The sequence below is a fragment of the Myotis daubentonii genome, chromosome 1, assembly GCF_963259705.1.
Source record: "Myotis daubentonii chromosome 1, mMyoDau2.1, whole genome shotgun sequence".
Classification (NCBI taxonomy): Eukaryota; Metazoa; Chordata; class Mammalia; order Chiroptera; family Vespertilionidae; genus Myotis; species Myotis daubentonii.
In genome coordinates this window covers 156,058,054-156,076,654 of record NC_081840.1, presented here as the reverse complement: position 1 = coordinate 156,076,654, position 18,601 = coordinate 156,058,054, and the positions used below count along the sequence as shown (strand labels likewise).

General features: G+C 39.9%; 1 protein-coding gene across 7 annotated transcripts in view; it reads right to left on the bottom strand.

The window, feature by feature from the left end:
- Positions 1 to 18,601, bottom strand: part of TASOR2 (transcription activation suppressor family member 2) — a 95,809-nt gene that overhangs the window by 66,312 nt on the left and 10,896 nt on the right. For 5 of the 7 annotated variants that reach the window (XM_059663359.1, XM_059663339.1, XM_059663385.1 and 2 more), the window contains one exon: positions 2,407 to 2,540. The exons of the other annotated variants lie outside the window; for them this stretch is intronic. The gene's annotated coding sequence lies outside the window, so the exon portion shown is untranslated. The remainder of the gene's footprint in view (positions 1 to 2,406; positions 2,541 to 18,601) is intronic. 7 annotated transcript variants of the gene reach the window in all.

Genomic DNA, 18,601 nt, shown 5'->3' with positions numbered 1-18,601 from the left:
ATATTTTAAAAAGGCAATATAATATAAAAAATGTAACTACCTTGAAGCTCAATATTTGAGAATATATTGCTTCCAGTGACAGAAACAAAAGTTATCACTGCTTTGAAAATGAACTTTTTATGACTATCAATTTCTCTAAATTCTACAAGATGTTAATAAATAGGCACGTTTTAAGTTTCATAAGTACTGAATACTACTGTAGCCCTATTTTTGAGTGTTAAAACACAATAAACTGAAAACTGTAAAAGCAGTGCAATTGAAAAAAGAACATACCTAACACAATGTTTCCCAAATACATGTAGTCAGAGAACACTTTATACCAGTGTGCAGAGTATTGTTTCCAATAAAGCTACTAATAAAGATGATTTAAAATAAACAAGAAAATAAGTAAAAACAACAACAAAAAATGTAAAGATATCAAAAAAGGAGAAACACGTAGGAAATAAATTACTTTGTGCTTATATATTTTTATTTCTAAGACTATTTCTTTTTAGTTAAAAATGCTCCCCTTTAGGTCAGCATATTCCAAACAGCAATATATATACAAAAGTAATTCTTTTATGGTTAGAAGGGAAAGCATGTCAAAAGCCATGGTGTTGAAAATCACAGTAAATCTTCAATCTTTCATGACTTCATAAATTACTTCAATTATACTCTCAAGAAAGCACGAGTTTCCTACTCTATATATAAGATAGTTGAGAATTTTATTGAGGAATTATTTAACAGTATCTCTCCTTACATAATACACTTTCATTTAAGAATCTAACTTATATAAAACGGTAAATCTAACTTATTATAAGCGGTAAATTAATGGTCTCATGTTTTGCTAAGCAATACACATTATTTATACATTCAAGGTTGTAAGAATATTAGGAGAATGAAGAGGGGACTGCTGCACAAAGAAACCTAGTACATCTAAAAAAGTAACTTGAAAAGTACTTGCCTATAATGTAGAAAAAGTGTCCCTAGGGCTTTAAGTTCAATCATAATGGCTCTGGAAATTGAGTTAATATGCTTTCCTGTTGCACCAGGCTTTGGACACATTTCTCTGCTATTTGTGGATTCAATCTAAAATGTTAACTCAAGCTTGACAAAAGGTAGAATCTGTTCAAAGTACCCTGCATTAATCTCCCCTTTTTCAAAATCCATTAGAGATACTGAGTATCTAGTTTGGGGTACTTTTTTTTTTTTAACTTCTAATAAAAGGGATCTGAAAATGATAAACAGATTTCTGATGGTATATCATAGGTATATTTTTCATTCTATAAGCATCTGGTCTGACATCAAATAATGAGATGAACTAATGCCAACAACTCAGGTGTCCCAAAACTCTGACAAAAATCAACCACTTCTATGTCTCCCCAGAACTTTCATTACCACATCTCCTGTCTGTGCATTAAACAACAGCACTTATCAATAAGAGAAATGCTCAGATATAATATCTGACATTGAAGGTCCTTATTAGTATCCCCTATAGACGGATTGCAAACTACACCTCCTAATACTATCTATGCCTATATACTTTAAGTCTAAGCAGGCCATTTGATAGTTGTTGAAGAAATAGCCTACCCCTTAATCAACTAATTCTAAATGTATTACCTTTACTTTTAATATACTAAAGAATTGCCAATTTAAGATAAATACAACTTTTTTAGAGCACAATTTGGTAGGGCCTAATAAAAACTTAAAAATGTGCATATCGAATAACCATTCCATTTATGAGAATCAACTCCTCAGAAACACTAGCGTAAGTACACAGTATATATGTACAAGGGTGTTTCATGCACCAGAATCCATAATAGCAAAAACACTGGAGATAATGTAAAATTGCCATCAACAGGGAAACACATTGCATTTACTAAGTAAAATAAACTTGCATATACTGGCATATAAAGATATCTATTATATACTACGGAGTAAATAACATGCATTATATAATGTCATTTTGGTTAAAAACAAAACAAAACAACAATATTCCAAATTATGTGTTTGAAAGTATACAGATAAAAATCTAGAAAGATGGGAAACCAATTTGTTAACAGTGTTTAAACCAATGGTTATTGAGAGTGGGAAATAGTTAAAATGGGAACTTACATTTTTTACTTTATACATACTTCTACAAATTTAGGTTTTTCCTATATAAGCATATATTCTAAGATATCTTAATTCAGAATCAAGTAAAATACATCATAATTAAAAAATACAAATGAGGAGTATGACAATTTTCCTACAATTTAAAAATTTAATCAATCACTTATCAGTTATGGACTAATGATTTAAAGAAATTTGTAGCTATTGAAAATTATAAATTTTAAAAGTTCTTTCATATGATTAAAATTTAAAAAGTTATACTGGTCTACTTTGAATTTATTAGTAATAACTTATCGCATTTAGTTTAATACCCACTGTTTTCTGATATGAACCCTGTCCTGGTCTTCTCTAAGAGAGAATGTAGCTGGGAGGGTGGTCTTAATTCATTTTCACCAAGTATACCCCCAGAGTTCTTGACATAGTCCTGTTTCCTGTTAATGCCATAGATGCTAAAATGAAAAAAGAAAAAATTATATCGTAAAATGAGTAGTTCGATTTACAGCATATCTACTATATAAGCAAATAATTACTGGTATCTAATTTGCATTAGGTACAATTCTGTAATGGTTACCTCCTATGACAACTCTACAGAACTAAGGGCTAAAATTGCTACATAAGCAGTAACACACATAAAATGAAATGCTTTTCCTTCAACATATATTTTTTTAAGTTTTAAAGAAAATTTTGTCCACAGAAATAAATTATGCTAATAAAATCCCTTTTGCCTCTCTGGGAAAAAAAAATCCTTCAAAATGAAGAGATTATAGAATCACATTCATATTCTACTGGTTGGAAATGGCAAAATCAAATAGAACACAAATAAAATATCTCCCCACACAATTTGGTAGTATCTAACAAAAACTTATAAATGTGCATATCAAATAACTATTCCATTTCTAAGAATCAACTCCTCAGAAATAATAGTGTCAGTGCACAGGACATATGTACGAGGGTGTTCCACGCACCAAAATCCATAATAGCAAAAACACTGGCAAAGTCATAAATTAATCATATGATTCATCAATTCATTAAACACAATTATTAGTGACAATTATTACATACCCAATATTAGAAAAAGTCTCTACAATGAAAACTATTAGATTAGAAAGAAACTAAGCCTGTAAAGAAACTAAGTACTATAAATGTGTAGGAGAATCTAGAACACAATATAGTGAGTACATAATGGTACAAACAACTAATTTCATTGATATGTTAAGAAAGATTTCAGAAAGGCAGAGATTCTTGAAATCTGAATAAGTACTAAAAACAATAAGTCAAAGAAGGGCATAGTGTATATGTCTTCTAGGCAATGGAACAAATCCAGAGGTAGAAACAAGATACATTTAAGGAACTGCAAGTTGTTTTTTATTTGAGGAATTCAATATGCTTTACAAAAAGCAATTTAAAATCACATGAATAGTTGTATAATTTTACACTTTCCCCCTTGCAAAAGTATTTGAGTCAGAATTGTGTGGCTATGAATAGTTTTAAGAAACAGTAGCAATATGATGATATTCATAAGCAAGTAGATTATGTAAAGAAGGGAGAATTAAATTGGGAATCAGGATACCAGAATTCTACTGCAGGCCTATCATTAACTTGTTTTGACACCTTCCTGTGATATTACTGACTGCCCCTTTTTCTTCCCTTCTCCTGCTGGGGTCCAACCCCAGCAGGTCCAGGGGTCCCCAAAGGTGTGGACGGAGTCGGCAAAGAAGGAATGACACGGAGACAGCGTTCAGTTGATCAGCAGCCTAGCCAGGATCTCCAGCCAGGATCTGTGGCCATGTTCCCTCGCTAGGTTCTCCAGCCAGGTTCTGTCACCAGGTTCTAGTCAGGCTCTCCTGCCAATCTCCGCAGTCAGGTTCAGTCCAGGATCCCCTGCCATGCTCTCTCGCCAGGCTCCACCTCCAGGCTCCGAGGCCAGTCCCTGTCCAGGATCCTCCGGCATGCTCTCGCCAGCGAAGTTCTTCTGTCTCTAGAGAACGTTCTGTGTAGGTTCTGTGCCTAGGCTCTGTCTCTCTTGGTCCTGTCTTCCAAGCCCTGTGACTTGCTGTCTTGTTACATCTGTATTTATACCAGTTCATTTTAATCCTGTCAATCTCTATTACAAAGGTTAGGGCGTTTCTTATCTCCATTCCAGGGAGTAAAGATTATGTAGCTTAAGCATGATTGTTCATGGTTAAAGTGATTAATTACCCGCCTGGCACTTAGTTGAGGGGTTTTATTCCCTCCCTAACTTCAGGGGAAAATCCCTACTTGGGGATTCAACCTTTCTCGGAGAGGTGACCTTGGTTAAAACACAGCGCCAAGAAGGTGAGCAAACATATTAAGAACCGTATGCCATATATGCCAGGTCCCTTGAAACAGCAAGGATGGACCGGCTCCCGGCATTCTCCCTAACAAGCAATTTTGGTTAGGTATTGGGTGATCCAAAGCTTCAGGAGAGGCTTGGGAGCAGGGTGTATGTGCATATCCCAAATAATCTAAGCTCATTATGGTAATTTCATTCTCTTTGGTTAGTGATTGTTTTAGGAATAAACATGTGACTCAACTCTGGCCAAGACTCTACAAAGAGAATTCTGGAAAAGGTTTCTTACAAAAGAACAGGAGGAAAAGGTACACTCTTCCTGACTCCATCCTCTTCTAGCCTTAAGGCTTTATCTGAAGATGGGTTTCTTGTCTGGAACTCCCAGCACCCAAGATTAGATTGAGCAGCCAACACAATGTTGATGGAACCAAAAAGAAAGAATCTAGATCCTTCAGGAAGTCCTAGAACTGTTGAATGAACAGGAGCTGCCTTGCCTCTGAATCTTTTGACATGTAAAATTAGAGGCCCAATGCACGAAATTCGTCCAAGAGTAGACCTTCTTTCCCCTGGCTGCCGGCACCGGCTTCCCTTGCAGCCCTGGCTTTGTTTTGAAGGATGTCCAGTCTAATTAGTATATTACGCTTTTATCATTATAGATTATAAATTATCCTGATTGTTTAAGTCATTTTGATTGGCAGCTGAAAGCACACTATGAACCTTGTTAAATTATTTGTTCTAAAGCCTCATCCTATATAATAAAAGCCTAATATGCTAAGTGTCCAGTCATCTCGTCAGCCATTCAACTAATCAAAGTATAATATGATAATGATATGCTAAGGCCATCCAACCGCTCGCTAAGACCGTGCACTGACCATCAAGGTGCAGACAGTCGACTGGTCAATCAGTCACTATGACATGCACTGACCACCAGTGGGTAGACACTCCAACCAGTAGGTGAGCTTGCTGCTGGGGTTCAGCTGATTGGGACTGAGCGAGATGGGCTGGACATGCCCTGGAGCCCTCCCACAGTCCCTCCCCAGATGGCCAACATCCCGCATCTTTCCCCAGCCCCGATTGTGTACTAATGGGGTCCGTTGGCCTGGCCTGTGCCCTCTCGCAATCCAGGCTGAGGGACCCTCTTCACCCCCAAGTGCACGAATTTCGTGCACTGGACCTCTAGTTTAGCTATAATTATCTTTCTAAGGCACTTTTCAGTGCTAACACTGTGACTATAAATCTGCCTTAATGAAGGCCTAGTATGTCTGAGGCATTGGGAACTGCACTAGATAATTTATCAAATTCCTTCTTTATTTGTTGCCATGAAGAGACATTTATCCTAGTATTTATTAGCAAGGAAGCACAAAAGTTAATATAACTTCTGTGAAAACTCGAAACTTAAAATACAGCAAAACTTCAATATAACAGATTAATTTAGGAGTGGGGATATTTGTTAAAAGTTGAAATTCCATTATATAATAAAGTAGATTTTCCAAATGCGTATGTTTAAAAATTGACAAATTAGTGAGTTTACCTGTTTTTACTTAGGTAGTAGTCACATTTGTGTAATTAAAATTAAGTATGTACAAAAAGTTAAATTTCACCCAAAAGTTTTCTGTATGTATTACTGTAATTTTTCCAACATATGGCCAATTCGATAAAGTTTGTTAAAAATAACAATGAATTAATTACAACACAAACCCAACCTGTTAATTTTCACATGTGACACACAGACCAGAAATTTTGTCTGTTAAATTTGAAGTCTGTTAAATTGAGGCCGCAAAATCAAGGGTTTACTGAATAAGGTATTTAGTCTTTGCTTGATTTCCACCTTCTCAATAAATCTACCTTCTCCCAGGCACAAGCGCAAAATAACCTTGATTCTTATTGCTATTCATGTAATGTCCCTCTTTAGCCACATATAGTCTGATTTTCCATTCTGTGTCTAAGTTTTTCTCATATTTAAAGCCTAGTTCAAGATCTAGCTTCTCTGATGTCTTAAGATTTTTTTAGCTTGCATTAATCATTCTTCATAAGTGTTCCACAGATATCTACCACAGTCCTGTTAAATGTATATCTCTGAACTAGAGCTGGGGATAAGCGGAGAAAACTGAAGACCTGTTTGCTGGTAGTCTTTAACATTTAGGTCATAATTTCAGAATTATGTGTGAAACAACTGTGTTCAGGACAATCTCCTCCTCAGACTAAAGGGAGGTGATTAAGGGCATGGACTCTGGAATCAAAGGACTTGGAAAGACAAGATTTTGAACCCAGATCTTTCTAGCTTTGTGGCTTTCTAGCTTTGTGACAGGAATGTGTCAGAACAAGAAAGCTATTTAATCTTCCTTCCCCTTCTTTTTAAAAATAAATTTCAACAAAGTCTATACACTGAATAAAAAGCCAAATGCCACTAGGCTTATCAGTTATTGCCCCCACCCTCCCAGGGCACCCTATTTTCAATTCTATTAAGTGACCACTTTCAACTTTAGCTGTGTCTTCTGGTATAACTCCATGTTTCTAAATAAAATACCTGTATAAACTTTAGATATTCCTTTAATGAAAAACACCTTTCCACACACACATAAAAATACACTTCTTCCCATCCTCTCCTAGTAATATCATTATTTTTGTTAAATCAGTATTCAATGTTTCACTAAATTGTATACATTAATCATGAGTGAGCCACAATGGTTAGTCAATTTCCTTTCTTACACAACGTTTTGTTTTTCTGACTTTCAAATTGCCTATGCTTAATATTCAGTTACCAATTAGTATTTCAGCCTAAAATTGTACTACAGCACTAAAAATAACCTCTGAATAGATAGGTACATCAAGTGTTTTTGAAGAGCTCCTTTGTGGAGCAACATGTGGTCCAGCTTCAGTCTGTATTTGTGCTTTCTGCTAGCTTTGTGACCTTGTTGGAGGATGCTGAGATAAAACATTGATCTACATATGTTCAACACAATTTCAGTTTGCAGAAACTGATGACCTGATTTTTAAAATGTATGGGAACCCAAAGGATTTAGAACAGCCAAAATAATTTTGGAGAACAAAGTTGAAGGACTCTGAGTTTAAAAATTACTACAAAGCTAAAGTAGTCAAGACTGTGGTGTTGATGTAAAGATAATACCTACAGATAAAAAAAACAGCATAGAGAATTCAGATTTTTCAGCAACACTGCCAATATACTTCAATAGGGAAAAATCATTTTTACAACAAATTGTGCTATAACAACCAAAATGGAAATATTTTTATTGATTTTAGAGAGAGGAAGGGAGGAGAGAAAGAAGGAGGGAGGGTGAGAGAGACATGGATCAGCTGTCTCATATACGTGCCCTACTAAGAATCCAGCTTGCAAAAAAAAAAGTTGAATATAGCTCTGGCCAGTGCCGCTCAGTGGTAGATCTTCAGCCTGAGCATAGAAGGGTCAATGGTTCGATTTCCTAGTCAGGGACACTTACCTGGGTTGCAGATTCATTCCCAACCCTGGTCGTGGGGAGGAAGGAAACCAATTTTTCTTTTCTCTCTCTTTCCCCGCCCTTCCACTCTCTCTCTCTAAAAATCAATGGGAAAAAATATCCTTGGTTGAGGATTAATGAAAAAAAAAAGAGAAAGTTGAGAATACTGTGCGGGTCTAAGCCATCAGTCAGACATCCCCTGAGGGCTCTCGGAGGGCGCAGTCCAGGCTGAGGGACCGCCCCCACCCCAGGGGCATGAGTTTTTGTGCACCAGGCCTCTAGTTATTTAAAATAGCGAAGATACAGAAATAACCGAGGTGTCCACGGATAGATGAATGAATAAGGAAGAAATGGCACACACACACATATTACATACCAATAAAGAATAAAATCTTGCTATCTGCAACAACATGGATGACCTAGAGCAGTGGTCGCCAACCGGTGGTCCGCGGACCAGGATTGGTGATCGCTGACCTAGAGTGTATTATGCTAAGTGAAATAAGTCAGGCAGAGAAAGAAAAATACCATAAGGTTTCATTTATATGTGGAATCTAAAACCAAAACAAGCAAAACAAGAATAGACTCATAGAAACAAAGACCAAAGGAATAGTTACCAGATGGGATAGCTGAGAGGATAGATGAAAAGTGGAAGGGGACTACACTAAAAATATTGTGATAAGATTACATGGTGACAGATGATTAGAATTAGTGAGGTGATCACGCTGTAAAGTATAAAAATGTTGAATCACTATATTATACACCTAAAACTAATATAACCAATATAAGACTGTGTACCAACAACACTTATATAAAAATTAATTAAAAATCTACATATGTAAAAGCCAAGCGACCAGAACAACTGGTTGCTGTGACGCACACTGCGGCAGCCAACTGGCCCGATCGGGGCCTCGATAGCTCCTCCCAACCTCCTGCGGCTCCTCCCTGGCTGACCCAGCCCCCAATTGCCCCCCCCCCACCCTGATCAGGGGCAGGGCCAGCTGACCTCCCACGGCTTCACCCTGACTGGCCTTGCTCCCGATAGGCCCACCACCCCAATTGGGGGTGGGGCCAGCAGCCAACCTCCTGCGGCCCCTCCCCTCAGCCAGCCCAGCCCCGATTGGCCCCATTGGAGTGGGCCGGCTGGACCTCACCGGTGCACGAATATGTGCACTGGACCTCAAGTAAAGTATAAAGAAGAAAATTTTAAGGCAGTATCACAAAAATAGATGGTGGAACATAAAAGATACTCCCTTTAAAATTAGAAAGACAGCCCTAACTGGTTTGGCTCAGTGGATAGAGCGTCAGCCTGCGGACTCAAGGGTCCCAGGTTCGATTCCGGTCAAGGGTATGTACCTTGTTTGCGGGCACATACCCAATCGGGAGTGTGCAGGAGGCAGCTGATTGATGTTTCTCTCTCATCAATGTTTCTAACTCTCTATCTCTCTCCCTTCCTCTCTGTAAAAAAAATCAATAAAATATATTTTAAAAAACTAGAAAGACAATTATCTCTACTAACACTTTCTAATTAATTCCAGGATTTTAGTTGTCAATTCCTTGGCTAAAGTTTCCCTTCTCATTTACTGATCAACTGGAGTTTGTCTTCTAGTTGTTTCAAGAAAGGCTTATATAAAATAGATCTGAAGCCCAGGCTGAAATGGCTCAGTTAGTTGGATGTTGTCCTGTGCACCAAAAGGTTGTTGGTTCAATTCCAGGTCAGGGCATATACATGGGTTGTGGTTTGATCGCTGGTTGGGGAGTGAATGGAAGGCAAATGATCGATGCTTCTCTGTGACAGTGATGTTTCTTTTTCTCTCTCTCTTCCTCTCTCTAAGCATGTCGTGAGGATTAAAAAAAGAAAAAAATATATGAAACCATGAATGTTCAAAACTACTCATTAATAGTCATTACACCCAAAGGACAGCTTGGCAGGACAAAAAAATAAAAAACAAAATCCTTAGCTCACACTTTTCCTTGAGTATTTTGCATGTGGTTCATTGGTTTTCTGGTGTTGTTTCTGCTCTGCCACCAACCTGCTTTTCTTTTTTCCTTTTAAATATATTTTATTGATTTTTTACAGAGAGGAAGGGAGAGGGATAGAGAGTTAGAAACATCGATGAGAGAGAAACATCGATCAGCTGCCTCCTGCACACTCCCTACTGGGTATGTGCCCGCAAACAAGGTACATGCCCTTGACGGAATCGAACCTGGGACCCTTGAGTCCGCAGGCTGACCCTCTATCCACTGAGCCAAACCAGTTAGGGCCCAACCTGCTTTTCTTTCCCTTACGATATAATCTTTAGAAAATAACACCTCACCCAAAGATATGTTTTTAGTGATTTTAGAGAGGGAGAGAGGGAGCGGGGGTGGGGGGGGGGAGGTGCCGGGGTCCAGCCCCAGCGGGTCCAGGGGTCCCCAAAGGTGTGGACGGAGTCGGCGAAGAAGGAATGTCACGGAGACAGCGTTCAGTTGATCAGCAGCCTAGCCAGGATCTCCAGCCAGGATCTCCAGCCAAGTTCTGGTCTGGATCTCCAGAGAGGTTCTGCTTCGGATCTCCAGCGAGGTTCTGTAGCCATGTTCCCTCGCTAGGTTCTCCAGCCAGGTTCTGTCCAGGCTCTCCAGTCAGGTTCAGTGTCCAGGTTCCAGTCAGATTCTCCTGCCAATCTCTGTAGTCAGGTTCAGTCCAGGATCCCTTGCCATGTTCTCCCGCTAGGCTCTGTCTCTAGGCTCCGAGGCCAGTCCCGGTCCAGGATCCTCTGGCATGCTCTCGCCAGCGAAGTTCTTCTGTCTCTAGGCTCCGTGTAGGTTCTGTCTTCTGAATTCTGTCTCCTGAGTTCTGAGTCTTTCTGTCTTGTTACAACTGTATTTATACCAGTTGATTCAATCCTATCAATCTCTATTACAAAGGTTAGGGCGTTTCTTATCTCCATTCCAGGGAGAAAAGATTATGTAGTTTAAGCATGATTGTTCGTAGTTAAAGGGATTAATTACCCGCCTGGCACTTAGTTGAGGGGTTTTATTCCCTCCCTAACTTCAGGGGAAAATCCCTACCTGGGGATTCAACCTTTCTCGGAGAGGTGACTTTGGTTAAAACACAGCGCCAAGAAGGTGAGCAAACATATTAAGAACCGTATGCCATATATGCCAGGTCCCTTGAAACAGCAAGGATGGACCGGCTCCCGGCAAATTCCCCCTTTTTTATTTTTTAAAAGCAGGCATTAAAAAGAAAAACCTCAAATGCTCTCTTGTATCCATTTTAAGAGTAGGATTGGCACTTTCCGCTATTACCTGAGTCCTGATCTATCACCCCAGGGAGAGCTTGCCAATCCTGCACTTTCCCGGGGTGGAAAGGCTGCAGTGGGGTTAAGGATAAGGCTCCTTGGGCCTACCTTCTCCCATGCCTCTACATTTACCTTTCCGGCACCTTTCCTTCCTCAGAAAAGCATGGACGTATTTCTTGTATAAAATGTTCTGTCTGACTGGGAGTAACCTTAATTCCTCTGCTAACAAGCATATATGTTAAAAGATCAATACGGAGTCTTTTTTCTTTAGACTCAGTATGGCACATCTTCTTAATCTAAAGATCAATACAGAGTCTTCTTTCTTTGGACTCAGTATGGCACATCTTCTCAATCTAAGAATCAATACAGAGTCTTCTTTCTTTGGACTCAGTATGGCACATCTTCTCAATCTAAGTTCTGTACTATCCACCTTCTTACCCTACTTATCCTCTATAGGGGGGTCTGTAGCACCCTGGTGGAGTCCTATCCGTCCCGAGTGTGGGGTTCTCAATGGGGGGGGGCTTACCTAAGGGAATCCTGTTCCAGGGGTTCCCAAAGGTGTGGACGGATTCGGCGAAGACTATCCACCCTCTTCCTACGGTGGAGTCCTATCCGTCCCGAGTGTGGGGTTCTCAATGGGGGGGCTTACCTAAGGGAATCCTGTTCCAGGGGTTCCCAAAGGTGTGGACGGAGTCGGCGAAGACTATCCACAATCTTCCTACGGTGGAGTCCGATCCGTCCCGAGTGCAGGGCGCTTACCTAGGGGTCCCTGTTCGGGCGCCAGATGCCGGGGTCCAGCCCCAGCGGGTCCAGGGGTCCCCAAAGGTGTGGACGGAGTCGGCGAAGAAGGAATGACACGGAGACAGCGTTCAGTTGATCAGCAGCCTAGCCAGGATCTCTAGCCCGGATCTCCAGAGAGGTTCTGCTTCGGATCTCCAGCGAGGTTCTGTAGCCATGTTCCCTCGCTAGGTTCTCCAGCCAGGTTCTGTCCAGGCTCTCCAGTCAGGTTCAGTGTCCAGGTTCCAGTCAGATTCTCCTGCCAATCTCTGTAGTCAGGTTCAGTCCAGGATCCCTTGCCATGTTCTCCCGCTAGGCTCTGTCTCTAGGCTCCGAGGCCAGTCCCGGTCCAGGATCCTCTGGCATGCTCTCGCCAGCGAAGTTCTTCTGTCTCTAGGCTCCGTGTAGGTTCTGTCTTCTGAATTCTGTCTCCTGAGTTCTGAGTCTTTCTGTCTTGTTACAACTGTATTTATACCAGTTGATTCAATCCTATCAATCTCTATTACAAAGGTTAGGGCGTTTCTTATCTCCATTCCAGGGAGAAAAGATTATGTAGTTTAAGCATGATTGTTCGTAGTTAAAGGGATTAATTACCCGCCTGGCACTTAGTTGAGGGGTTTTATTCCCTCCCTAACTTCAGGGGAAAATCCCTACCTGGGGATTCAACCTTTCTCGGAGAGGTGACTTTGGTTAAAACACAGCGCCAAGAAGGTGAGCAAACATATTAAGAACCGTATGCCATATATGCCAGGTCCCTTGAAACAGCAAGGATGGACCGGCTCCCGGCAGGGAGGTAGAGAGAGAGACAGAGAGAAAAAAAAAAACATTAATGTGAGAAACATCAACTAGTTGCCTCCCCTACTCACCCCAAAAACCCACAACCTAGGTATGTGTCCTGACCTGGAATCAAATCGGCAACCTTTTGGTATATGAGAAGATGCTCCAACCAGCTGAACCACCTGGCCAGGACAATACGATCTATTGCCAGCCCAACATTTTTTACCAGAATGTATCTCAGTGCTGGGCCACTTTTCCTTGGAAGATGATGCACACTTTCATTAGGCAGACTCAAATATATGTTTATTTATTTAAGGAAAAAATACCTTCAATTACACATTGTTTTATTGCATGGTTTTGCTTTTCTTCTTTGGAGGCTCCAGTTTTACATATTTTGGAACTCTTTTGCTGTCTTCTATATCATTACCTCATTATTTACTTAAAAAAAAGTTTTATTTCTCATTTTTTTTTGTTTTGTTTTGTTTTTTCATTTTCAAACTGTGAGAAAATATACCTAAGATTTCATTTCTACTTTGGTGTTCTTTGCAATGGTGCCTTGTCTCCCATGTGTATCTCATTTATTCTTTGTCTCTGGAAAGGTTTAATCTTTTTCTTCCATTTCTTTTCTGTTTTGCCAGTTCCCATTTCACATCCTCCTACTATCTGACTCTTCCTCAAATTCTTATATTTCTGCTTTGTATCTTTTCACATAAGTTCTATGGTCATTAATTAATTAAAAAAAATTTTGTTAACCCTCACCCGAGGATATATTTTTTCCACCGATTTTTAGAGAATGGAAGGGGGAGAGGGAGAGAGAAGGAGGAAGGAAGAGCGAGAGAGAAAAAAAGAAACACTGATGTGAGACCCATCAATTGGTTGCCTCCCACATGCACTCTGACCAGGGCCCAAGATCAAACCTGCAACCCATATATGTGCTCCTGATGGAGAATTAAACCCAAGACCCTTCAATGGGAGGACCAATGCTCTAACGACTGAGCCACGTTGGCCAGAACTAGAATATTCGTTTTTAACACAACTTTATTGACATATAATTAATATAGCATGCAATTCACCCATTTAAAGTGTACAATTCCATGACTGTCATTAAGAGAACCTATCCTTGCTTCAAAGGGCATATACTCACTTCTAAGAGTATTTTGCTAGCATGTTCTAAGAACTCTGGGCTGCCCGGGCACTTCCCAATTCCTCCCTTTCTGTTTTCCTTAATGGATACTATACAGCTGTTCAGTCTTAGGCCAGTATATAGCAATTCTCTCTTAGTCCTATCTGGGACTGAATGGTTGCTGGAGATTTCTAAGCCATGCCTCCTCTGCACAACTCTTATCTTTCTCATAGAACTGTTGGAACTTCCTATCATGGCTTTCTGATGGCACTTACAGATAATTTAGAGTTTACAGGGTTCTTTTTCTCCTCAATTTGTTCAAAATGTAGTATGAGAGCTGCCCTCCTCCCATTGTTCTTTTCATAAGTATAAAGATTAGGAACTAATCTAGTCTTTTTTCCTTTTGGAAGTGTACATTCATTTTGGTGGTTTTGTTTAGTTCTCCTGTTTTCTTATCCAGGGCACCAGATAAATAGTCTTTTTCAATATAGAAACTCATATTCTTCAGTTCTGGGATACAGATAAATTTCTTTCTACTGTATTAGATGAAGGACCTCATTAATTGGTCTTCTAATTTTCTTACGTTCTCACTCGTATTTTCTAATTCTGTGGCTGTTCTATTTTTGGGGAGAGCTTTTCAGGATTATTATCCAACCTTGTATTAAAATTTTTAAAAAATTTCTGCTGTTAGCCTTATTTTTGCATATAGTAGGTGCTTAATAATTGTTTATGGAATGCAGTTCAAATGGATTGATTTGCTTTTAGGGGCACATCTATATACATTCATGCTTGCTGATTTAAATCTAGGCATATTAGCCCTTCATGTGTTTCTCCCTTTTCTATCTTAAAGAAAAAAAGAAAAAAAAGATGAAGCAAACATTTATTTTCTATTCTTAAGAATTTAAAACTTGCCCTAACCGGTTTGGCTCAGTGGATAGAGCGTCGGCCTGTGGACTGAAGGGTCCCGGGTTCGATTCCGGCCAAGGGCACGTGCCTTGGTTGCGGGCACATCCCCAGTGGGAGGTGTGCAAGAGGCAGCTGATCGATGTTTCTAACTCTCTGTCCCTCTTTCTTCCTCTCTGTAAAAAATCAATAAAATATATTTAAAAAAAAAAAAGAATTTAAAACTTAAGGATATAAATTGGTGCCTCCTTTTTGGAGGGCATGTTAGTGTCATAAAGCAGCATGTAAAATGTACTGAGGTTGTAAACCAGTAAACTTAACCCTAAGAATTTATCCTAAGGAAGTAATTATATATTTCAGAGAAAGATGTATATACAAGGAAGTTCATCGCAATATTGCAGATAATATTGAAAATTTGCAAACAATCTTAAATGTTCATGGGTAGGTAACTGGTTAATTAAAGAATGGTATGCCCATCTAGTGTGGCCATTAAAATGATGATTCCACTCTATACTTATTCATGAGGAAAACATCTATTGCATATTGTTAAGTGATAGAAACAGATTATACATGTGTTTATCAAATTTTATACATAGGTCACTATATGTATATAATAATAGGTATCTGGGAGAAATTTCATCAAATATTTAAAATGTTTATTTCTTCACAATGGATGATTTTTAATTTCCTCTTGTATTTTTTCATATTATTTACATTTTTCTGGAGTACATATTGAAATTATTTTAAAAAAAACACAATAAAATGATTTCCCTAGTTTCAAAAAAAATTCTGCTGTTACAGACCTTTATTCTGTTTTCTGAATAATTTATCTCTTTTAAAAATAGAACTTCATCATCTTTCATGGATGTTGTATCATCTCTTTTCTCTCTAGATACTATAGTTTCATTTTGTTGAAGTTTTGTTCTTTTACCTGCAATGAATCTATTTCTACCAAGTTCCTTTTATTTCCTACTTGTCTTTTTTCTAAAAACATTTTTATTGATTTCAGAGAGGAAGGGAGAGGGAGAGATAGAAACATCCACGACAAGAGAGAATCATGGATTGGCTGCCTCCTGCATGGCCCCTACTGGGGATGGAGCCCACAACCCAGGCATGTACCCTGACCAGGAATTGAACCGTGACCTCCTGGTTCATAGGCTGACACTCAACCACTGAGCCACGCTGGCCAGGCTTTACTACTTGTCTTTTATGTTGACTTCAAATGGCTAGTGATCCTTAGATGTTCATTTCTGTTTAGGTGTAGGTACTTCAAACTGGCTGAAAGTTTCATGCACGAAGAGTGTTTCTTGACCAGCAGCACTCATTCCTGATGGCGATGCAGATATTTAATCAAGTGAACTCCAAACGTCCTTATCTGTTAAATATTTTGCCATAATTTCCCTGGAAAAGAATCCTTTAATACTTTGATTAGGAGGAAGCATAAGCTATTAGTTCTGGAAGCCACACAAAAAAAGGAAGATCTGACTTCACTGTTCAGTATGTAGACTTTAACTTAATCCTCATTTTCATTTAGGTGCTCACGCCTACCCCAGCTGTCTAGAGCCTGCCTAGTTAATGTCTCCTGAATGTAAACCTTCAGTCTTCTGTCAGGGTAGAAGAGTGGTAGTTGTGTGGAGTGGAGAAGGGGATCTAGGGCATCAAAATGATAAAAATCACCATCAACCCTTCTATTTCCACCCCACCATGTGTTGCTGCCATGAGAAGTACTTTGTACATCCAAATCCTGAGCCTTTTCCAGATTCTGTGGTGGGAAACAGCTTGTATCTTATTGGCTTCTCTCTCTTCAGCCTTCTCCAATCCACTAAGTCATTTACTATGTCACATCTTCTTTCCCGTTTCCCAAATACTGACTTCACCTATCCTTTCCTCTCTCATTCTCCTCATCTTTCAGGATTTGTATCTTTATTCTTTTATTACAATCTTAGTGGGATTTCCAGAAGGGATGTACAACTGAACAAATTACACTAGAAGTGTCTAATTAATCTAAGTTTTAATTTCTTTGTTTAAAAAATGTGGAATATACCACCTACTATGGCAGCTACTATTACCATTATTTTTTATTTTTACTTTTATAAATATGTCATTTTATTTACTTGTGTATTTACAGACCTAATTACACATTAAATCTTCAAGAAATACTTGATTTACTTTAAAAATAATTAGCTTTTAGTGTAAACATACTCAAAACTATTTACTAAAATACATAAGAAGTACAACCTAAACTAGGTTTTCAATGATAGCCTCTCAAAGTTCCTTCTTTTCTTTCAGAGTACTTATCTAGTAACTAGAGGCCCGGTGCATGAAATTCGTACATGAGGGTGTGGGGGAGGTGTCCCTTAGCCCAGCCTGCACCCTCTCCAATCTGGGACATCCCTCTCACAATCCAGGATTGATGGCTCCCAACTGCTCACCTGCCTGCCTGCCTGACTGCCCCTAACTGCTTCTGCCTGCCAGTCTGATCACCCCCTAACAACTCACCTGCCAGCCTGATCGACACCTAACTGTTCCCCCGCCAGACCAACTGCCCCCAACTGCCCTCCCCTGCCAGCCTGGTCCCCCCCCAATAGCCCTCCTCTGCAGGCCTGGTTCCCCCCAACTGCCCTCTTGCAGGCCTGGTTCCCCGCAACTGCCCTCCCCTGTAGGCCTGATCGCCCCCAACTGCCCTCTCTTGCAGGCCTGGTTCCACGCAACTGCCCTCCCCTGTAGGCCTGATTGCCCCCAACTGCCCTCTCTTGCCGGCCATCTTGTGTCCACACGGGGCGGCCATCTTGTGTGTTGGAGTGATGGTCAATTTTCATATTACCCTTTTATTATATAGGATTATATATTTACTAGAGGCCCAGTGTATGGATTTGTGCACGGCTGGGGTCCCTCACTCAGTCTGGATCGGGGCCAGCTGGCCGGGGGAGCACACTGACCACCTGGGGGAAGCTCCTGTGTTAAGCTTCTGCCCCTTGGTGGCCAGTGCGCATCATAGCGACCAGTTGGCCGGTCATAATGGTTGCTTAGGCTTTTATACATATAGATAATGACTTTATTAATACCTATTTTTCTAATAAATCAAGCCCTATAAGGGCAGAAACCATGTCTATTTTGTTTACCTCTAATTACCCAGCATCCAGTCCAATGCCTGGCACATAGGTGTTTAGTAAGTGTGTATTTTGTAAGTGAATGAAAGCATAATATTTACGCTACTTAATCTGTTCCAAAACTAAAAGGAATAAAGCTTCTCAATTCTTTTTTACAAAGCAGTCAAATGTTAATACTAAAATCTGACAAAGAAAGCACAGAAAGGAAACTACAGGCCCATCTCTTAGGAATCCGATATAATCAAAGGGTGATAAGCGAATCAACCGGTTCTAGTACATGCACTGACCACCAGGGGGCAGACGCTCAATGCAGGAACTGCCCTATGGTGGTCAGTGTGCTCCCACAGGGAGAGCCCAACAAACCAGGCTGACGGCTGGCGAATGCAGCAGCAGGTGGCGGGGGCCTCTCCTGCCTCTGTGGCAGCTATAAGGATATCCGACTTTGGCTTAGGCCTGCTCCCCGGACATCCCCCAAGGGCTCCCTGACTGCTAAAGGGCACAGGCTGGGCTAAAGGTGCACAAATGTCGTGCACCAGGCCTCTAGTATTGATACTAAAATATATGTACAGCAAAGAAAATCCATCAAGATATTAATAACTGAAATCAATTAGGGTTTGTTCTGGAAATGTAAGAACTGATTCAATAAATAGGAAACCATAAACTAACCACACTAATAGGTCAAAGTAAAAAAAAAAAAAATCACAGATGAGCTGCTGGGATACGGGATGAATTAAGAAAGCCACATGTCAGACCTTCAAAATAAAGTTACTACATAA